This window comes from Haemaphysalis longicornis, unplaced genomic scaffold (genome assembly GCF_048455015.1).
Source record: "Haemaphysalis longicornis isolate Haplotype H1 unplaced genomic scaffold, Haemaphysalis longicornis Haplotype H1 scaffold_4, whole genome shotgun sequence".
Lineage (NCBI taxonomy): Eukaryota > Metazoa > Arthropoda > Arachnida > Ixodida > Ixodidae > Haemaphysalis > Haemaphysalis longicornis.
This window is the reverse complement of record NW_027526361.1, coordinates 136,181,238-136,189,445: the sequence shown is the minus strand read 5'-3', so window position 1 is coordinate 136,189,445 and position 8,208 is coordinate 136,181,238. Positions and strand designations below refer to the sequence as shown.

Below are 8,208 nucleotides of genomic sequence, written 5' to 3'. Positions count from 1 at the left end.
AATTAAGAGAAAAGGTTCCTGGCTATTACCTGTACGATAGAGAGGTCACATTGAAAAACATAGCGATATTTATTCTAATGTTTCAAGCGGAGGCCATTGCCGATCGAGTTCTGGGGCTTCGTATGCTTCTGTGCCGCGTAGAGACTACATTTTGCTTAATACGTCTTCTTGCCCCACCCACAATTGAAGTTTATTTAAACCCAACTGATCTGCACTATTTGTCTCTTTGTAGAAGACCGGGCCCCGGTTGAAACGGTAGAATAAATGTTATGTTTTTCAAAGTGACTCCTGTAATATATATATATATATATATATATATATATATATATATATATATATATATATATATATATATATATATATATATATATATGAACAGAGACGTACGGGACGAGGGATTCCGTAAGGACACATATCAAAGTTGCAGTCCTTAATTGCCAGTGCTGTTTGGCGGTGTGTTTTATAGGGCCGAATCAGGTATGATTGCTTTTTTTTTGCAGGAACAAATAATTCAAAATTCAAGTCGAGAAAAAATGCGCCGTTTTTTCCGGAAGCGGGAATCGAACCAGTCGTAAATACAAAATACCGCCTTATAGTTGAGAAGGGAGTCGCCGCGGGACTAGCTCAATGGTAGAGCACCGCACGCGTTATGCGGAGGTTGTGGGTTCGATTCCCGCTTCCGGAAAAAACGGCGCATTTTTTCACGACTTGAATTTTCAATTATTTGTTCCTGCAAAAAAAAATGCAATCATACCTGATTCGGCCCTATAAAACACACCGCCAAACAGCACTGGCAATAAGGACTGCAACTTTGATATATATATATATATATATATATATATATATATATATATATATATATATATATATATATATATATATATATATATATATATATTTATATATATATATATATATATATATATAGAAATAAGGGTTGGCAGTCGAGAAAACCTCGGAAAGCAAAGGGGAGGATGTGGTAGATCATTGAAACAGATTAAGAATTTGGAAAGAAAGAAAGAAAGTGAAGAAAAAATGCCCGCCAGGTGGGATCCGAACCCACGACCTCCAGAATACCGGTCTGGTGCGATAACCACTACGCTACCGGCGGGGCGATTTTCCCATTCACTTTCTGGGGTATTTATGTTAGGTATGTTTGTTTCCTGTGCTTGGGGGTGGTAGCCAGCGCCATTCGGACTAATCGGGGTGAAGGGGACCTTCTTTTTAACCTTCTTTTATTTTCAACGAGCCCCTCATTTCCTATTCTGATTCGCTATATATATATATATATATATATATATATATATATATATATATATATATAGCAAATCAGAACAAGAAATGAGGGGCTCGTTGAAAATAACACAGACAATAAGAGTTGGCAGTCATGAAGAAAACCTCGGAAAGCAAAGGGGAGGATGTGATAGGTCGCAACAGATAAAGAATTTAGAAAGAAAGAAAGTGGAGCAAAAATGCCCGCCTGGTGGGATCCGAACCAACGACTTCCAGAATACCAGTCTGGTGCAATAATCACTACGATACCAGCGGGGACATTTTCCCTTCCACTTTCTGGGGTATATATGTTAAAGTATTTTTTGTTTCCTGTGCTTGGGGGTGGTAGCCAGCGCAACTTTGACTACTCGGGGTGCAGGGGACCTTCTTTTTAACCCCCGGCCGTGACTCGAGTGTCTACGACATGTCAAGAGTGGTCAACCAGCGTTTAACCCTCTTAAGATTCCTATGCTACCAAGACTGCCAGAACAGAGGCCCTCGCTATGCATGTAGCGAATCACAATAGGAAATGAGGGCTCGTTGAAAATAACGCAGAAAATAAGAGTTGGCAGTCAAGAAAACCTCGGAAACCAAAGGGAAGGATGTGATAGGTCATTGAAACTGATAAAGAATTCGGAAAGAAAGAAAGAAAGGTCAGAAAAAATGCCCGCCAGGTGGTATCCGAACCCACGACCTCCAGAATTGCGGTCTGGTGCGATAACCACTACACTACCGGCGGGGCGATTTTACCCTCCACTTTCCCCTCTCCTCAACTTTTCTCCCTTTTCTTTCTTTCTTTCCAAATTTTTATCTGCTTCAGTGACCTATCCCATCCTCTCCTTTGCTTTCCGAGGTTTCCTTGACTGCCAACTCTTATTTTCTGTGTTATTTTCAACCAGCCCCTCATTTCCTATTCTGATTCGCTACATGCCTAGCGAGGGCCTCTGTTCTGGCAGTCTTGGTGCCATAGGAATCTTAAGAGCGTTAAACGCTGGTCGACCACTTTTGACATGTCGTAGACACTCGAGGCAGGGCCCGGGGGTTAAAAAGAAGGCACCCTTCACCCCGAGTAGTCAGAGTGACGCTGGCTACCACCCCCAAGCACAGGAAACAAAAATTACTTGAACATAAATACCCCAGAAAGGGAAGGGAAAATCGCCCCACCGGTAGCGTAGTGGTTATTGCAACAGACCGGTATTCTGGAGGTCGTGGGTTCGGATCTAACCTGGCGGGCATTTTTTCTCCACTTTCTTTCTTCCTTACCAAAATCTTTATCTGTTTCCGTCACCTATCACATCCTCCCCTTTGCTTTCTGAGGTTTTCTTGACTGCCAATTCTTATTTTCTGTGTTATTTTCAACCAGCCCCTCATTTCCTATTCTGATTCGCTACATGCCTAGCGAGGGTCTCTGTTCTGGCAGTCTTGGTGCCATCGGAATCTTAAGAGCATTAAACGCTGGTCAACCACTTTTGACATGCCGTAGACACTCGAGGCACGGCCCGGGGGTTAAAAAGGAGGTACCCTTCACCCCGAGTTGTCAGAGTGACGCTGACTACCACCCCCGAGCACAGGAAACAAAAAATACTTTAACAGATATACCCCAGAAAGTGGAGGGGAAAATTGCCCCGCTGGTATCGTAGTGGTTATTGCACCAGACCGGCATTCTGGAGGTTGTGGGTTCGGATTCCACCTGGTGGGCATTTTTTCTACACTTTCCTTCTTTCTAAATTCATCATCTGTTTCAAAGATCTATCACATCCTCCCCTTTGATTTCCGAGGTTTTCTTGACTGGCAACTCTTATGTTCTGTGTTATACACACATATATATGTGTGTGTGTGTGTGTGTGTGTATGTAGGGAACAAGGGCGCTCTGTCGATAATCACTATATAGAAATTATACTCTGGAGAAAGTAGCGTCCTCAGACCTCTGTCGGCGTTTCACCAAGGGGACTTATCTTTTCTAGGGCATCAGGGTTCATCTTTGGCACACTGTTTTATAGGTCCAGATTGAGTTGGAGAGAGATGAAGGAGGTTTTTAGGAGCGGGGCCGGAAAGAGGACAGCAGAGTGGGTCAACGTTCGGTTGAAAGGAGCGAACTAGTGGGAGAGAAACGGGGGTGTGGTTATTGCGACAGGACCCCGCAAGAGAGAAAGAGGGAACACTACACGAGGGTCGGGGAAACAGGGAGGACTGGTTTAAGCTGGGCTGCGGTGGTACGGGAGACCTTCAAGAGGGCTTGCGGGAATTCTTAGGCCGAGAGGGGCGTTTTGGGGTGATATTTCAAGGTTAATAAACTGTGTGTAAGAGAGAACACTCGTAAACAACAACAGCCCGTATAGTCCGAAGGAATTCCGGCTGGGTAGGCCAGTGTTTGCAGAAGAATAGAAGGGGTATGCGCAGGTGCATTCCACGGAGAGCTTTATTAGATTCAAGGACTTCTGTTCTGTTTTCTTTCCGTTTTCTTTTTTTTTTCTTTTTCCGCGTGTGTGTGTAAAACAGGTAGTAAGACGAAATGCCGAAGGTCGAGCGAGGCGAGTGCATGTGTTATGTCGAAATCGGCTAAAAGCAAGACATGAGGGGAAAAAAGAAAAAGAAGCCCTTAAATTGTATTCAAGTAACAGCTTTGGAGATGGGTAGGCGGGGTTCTTGCGAATGTAGTTTCCCACATTTTGTAAGAGCATTTTTTTTCTGTTCGATTTAGATACCTTAAGGTTTCTAAGCTGCCTTTCAAAGCATTGATTTCTGCCGGCTCCACGCAGTTGAATTGATCGATTATATACAATTCTCTGTATTTCCGTGCCTTGGAATTATAAAGGTTGACTGCAGAATATAGAGCATGAGATCATCGAAATTGTTGTTCGGCTGGTTGAAGTGTTGCACGTTTGCTATGGAGGCACTGTTATGAGTGTCGGCCCGATGTTCATTGAGGCGTAAGTTCTTAGGTTGACTCCTTTCAACAATGTACTGCTTTGGACAGAATGCGTATTCTAGCATATACACAATGTTAAAAGAATTGCACGTGAAGCTTGAAATATTCTTGTGAACGTATTGAAGGGCAGTGCTATTGACACTGCAATCCGTCTGCCGATGTTTGCAGGTCTTGCATCTAGGTCGGAGGCAAGGGCTGATGACTGTTTCCTGGGAAGTGCCAATTTTGGCATGCACTAAAATGTCTTTTATGTTCTTATTTCTTCTGTAGGTAGCTATTGCGGCTTCCGGTAACGTTTATTTAGGTCGGTCATTACTGGCTAGAATGGGGTAGTATTTCCGCAGGAGGTAATGTTTATGTTAGAGAGGGCGTTTGAGAATTTGGTTATTAGGGCTGGTGGTCTGGTGCTTTCGTTTCGACGTTGTTGCTTGAGCATTTCGTCACTTTCTGGCTTGGATGCTGTTTCGTAGGCCATTTCCAGCGAGATGACCGGGTGATTCCTGTTTGCCAAGGTGGACATTACATCATTAAAGTGTTATATATAGTCTGTGTTATCACTGCATACTCTTCTTATTATGGTCGCCTGTCCTAAAACGATACCTTGTTTGCAGTGTCGTAGGTGATGACTAGTGTAGTCTAGGTACTATTGGCTGTTTGTTGGTCTGTTGGTTTCCTATGAAGCGTGGTTTTGTTCCTAGCGCAGGACATTAGGAAGCTCATACATTCCACCCCACGCAACATCACTCACTTTACACTTCATTTTGGAACTAACGACCTACATTACAACAGTGCGGAAAACACTTTACAAGCCGTCAAATCTCTCGTACGACATGTTCTGACCAAACGACCCAAAGTGAAGATAACCCTCACAACAGTGCTTCCCAGAATTGAAAACAATCACCTGCCACTCACACACAAGGTGCACAGACTCATAGCTCACTACAAGTGAACAGTTAAGCTCAACAACGCCCTCCTTGACCTAGAACTTACCAAGCCACAAGTGGACATCTATCTGCCACACAGAAATCTGTCATGACCCCCAGGGGCATCTGACGAGAGACGGTTTACACACTAACTTCTGGGGAGTTAGAATTATGGCAGATAACATCAAGTATAGGCTGAGCAAGTCGTTTGGGGTGACGCTCTCCACTGCCGGCACCACCAGCCCGTCAGTGGCCAGCACCAAGCAGCAGACCGAACCTGACATTCCCTACAGTAGCAAACCACCCTGTCCCCCCAAACACCCCTACTGTGATGTGAGCACACAAACGGTTGATGCAGCCACAACACGAGTTGAACAGCACGTAGGAGAACAACATCCCGACCCACCAATTACATCACTCTCAATGTCCACAGAGACACCAACACTCACTACAACGCCAATAAGCACCCAAACAGACATCGACTTCAACGTCACGCCTAGAAGCCCGCCTAAAAACAGACTCCGAACACAAGAGAAACATCCTGTAGGTCAACTCAGAACAAACGAAAATGATCTGCACCGAACGGACCGTAAAAGTTGCCCCTAAAATCCCGCGTGTTTCTTAGTGTTCGAAAACTCGCCAGCAAACAAACACACTACATGTTCCATCTCAACACCTACTCCTCTAACCTACAAACCAGGAAAATCCCCAAAGGTCTCCGGCTTAAATCTATGTGTTTCCTTGGAGTTCTGCCCCCTGAACTAAAAGCTAAATGGTAGGGCACTTTGAAGCATGCATCGCTTTCCATTCTAAAAATTCTCAGAGCAATGTCACACACATCATAGTATTTTTAAATAATTAGATTTAAATCATTCCACTCAATGAGCGAAAAAAATTGATCTTGATGCCTTCAAAAACCGTAAGGCACACGAGCTGTGCCAGAAACAGAGATAAATTTGAATCTCACCCGCTCCTTTTGCCTGACACACATTGCATATTTGAACCTCCTGTTCTCGCTAAGCCTGAAGACGTGACACTCAATCATTTAACGCTCCCTGCATCAGAATCTTCTATGTTTGAGTATTTTCCTCCCGCTAATAATCAAAATGAATAATCTAGCCCCCACAGTACCAGTAGCAGCGACATGACGCCTGTTCCCGAGCAGATTGTTGTATCCGCCTCCCCCGTCACGTGTAACAGCAACGTTATAGATATTTCAGAAACATTATCCACACCCGAAAACATTATCCTAGAACGAGGCCTCACTTGGTGCCCTGAATGAATACGAGTTACACAAGGATTTAACCGAATTTTCCCGCAGAATGAGACTGAAGGAATTCTTTTCCGATAAGCAAGACAATAGTGAAATCAATGACCACGCACTCCCTGCACAAAGCACTTGGGCGCCAGATGCTGAGGAATATCAGTGTCAAAAATATTATTGAAAACAAAGAAATCAAATAAACGCAAAAACTTGACCTCCTCAGAAGAAGACATTCTAAATAACCTATCAGCCAGAATGGACATAATCATTAAACCTGCAGACAAAGAAGGTAGCGTTGTCATCTCACCAATGAAAAAATATAAAGACGAGGCGTATAGGCACCTTAACAAGCACGGCCGCAACCAGCCTTAAGACCGTGATCGAACCAACGAATACAGTCAATCTATCCTTCGCATTCTCACCGATCTCCTGGCTGGAGAATTATTCACCACAACAAAACTAACCTACACGAGAACGACAAACAAGCAATCAGGACGTTTTTACCTCCTCCCGAAAATCCATGGAGTCCTCACAGAAGCATTGTTCTCAGCTCCCATTCCGGGCAGACCCATGTCTCTAACACCCCTCCGGAAGCATTGTCTCTGTCTCTGAATAACCATTTGGCAGATAATCCGACTTCTCTTCCTTCATTTGTTCAGGACAACCCACACTTTCTTTCCTCCGCATAATAGAAGCAATAAACGTGGTGGCCAAATACCCAACGATTTCTTCTGGTCACGCTCGAAGTGTGCCCCCTCTATAGGAACATTATCTTCACCAAAAAAATAAAAAGCTACATCAAAGGCCTTAGCAGAAAAGCGCACCAACATGCGTTGGAAGTTTACATTACTTTACTAAAATTAGTTCTACCACTTAACTATTTCAAGTTCGACTCATCTTACTACTTGCAAGATTTTGGAACCAGCATGGCCACTCCTTTCGCACCCTCCTACGCCAACAATTTTATACGACAACTTGAAGCTTCCCTCTTCGAGTCTTTCCCCCTGAAACCGAAGGTTTACCTTCGATACATAGATGACATCTTCATTATTTGGGAGCACGGCCGCGAAGCACTTGGAAGTTTTATTCCGCATCTTATTTCGTCGCTTCCGACCTTTAAGTTCTTATGCCAGGACTAGGATAACACGTGAGCTTCCTGGACGCCACTGTTCTTAAAAATGGTAAACCGAAAGCCACGCTTTACAGGAAACCGACGGACAGGCAACAATACCTTGACTACACGAATCATCACCCACGACAAGGCAAACAAGCTTTCTTTGTAGAACAGGCGACCAGACTAAGAAGAGTATGCAGTGGTAACCCAGACTATATAAAACACCTTAATCAACCGAAGTCAACCCTAGGAAGCAGGAATCACCCGGTCAGCTCCCTGGATATGGTTTACGAAAGAGCTTACAAAAAGTGTTTACGAAAAGCTAGAAAGGGACGAAGTGCTCAAGCAACAACGTTGAAACAAAAGTGCCCGACCACCAGCTTTATTAACCAAATTGTCAAACTCGCTCCCTAACATAAACAACACCTTGCGGAAATACTATCCCATTCTTGCCAGTAATGACCGACCTAGAAAGACGTTCCGGAAGCCCCAAGAGTTACCTACGTGAGAAAGAAGAACCTAAAAGACATTTTAGTGCATGCCAAAATTGGCACTTCCCAGGACCCAGTCATCAGCCCATGACTGCATCCTTGATGCTAGACATGCAAACATCTGCAGATGAATTGCATTGTGACTAGCACTGCCAGTCAATACGTTCACAAGATTATTTCAAGCTTCACGTGCCATTCTTCTAACATTGTGTATA

At 43.9% G+C, this 8,208-nt stretch overlaps 1 non-coding gene across 1 annotated transcript; it reads right to left on the bottom strand.

The window, feature by feature from the left end:
• Positions 1-1,938: 1,938 nt before the first annotated feature.
• On the bottom strand, positions 1,939-2,011 carry Trnac-gca (transfer RNA cysteine (anticodon GCA)). Its single transcript has one exon. It is a non-coding gene; the product is annotated as a tRNA-Cys (tRNA).
• Positions 2,012-8,208: the final 6,197 nt, after the last annotated feature.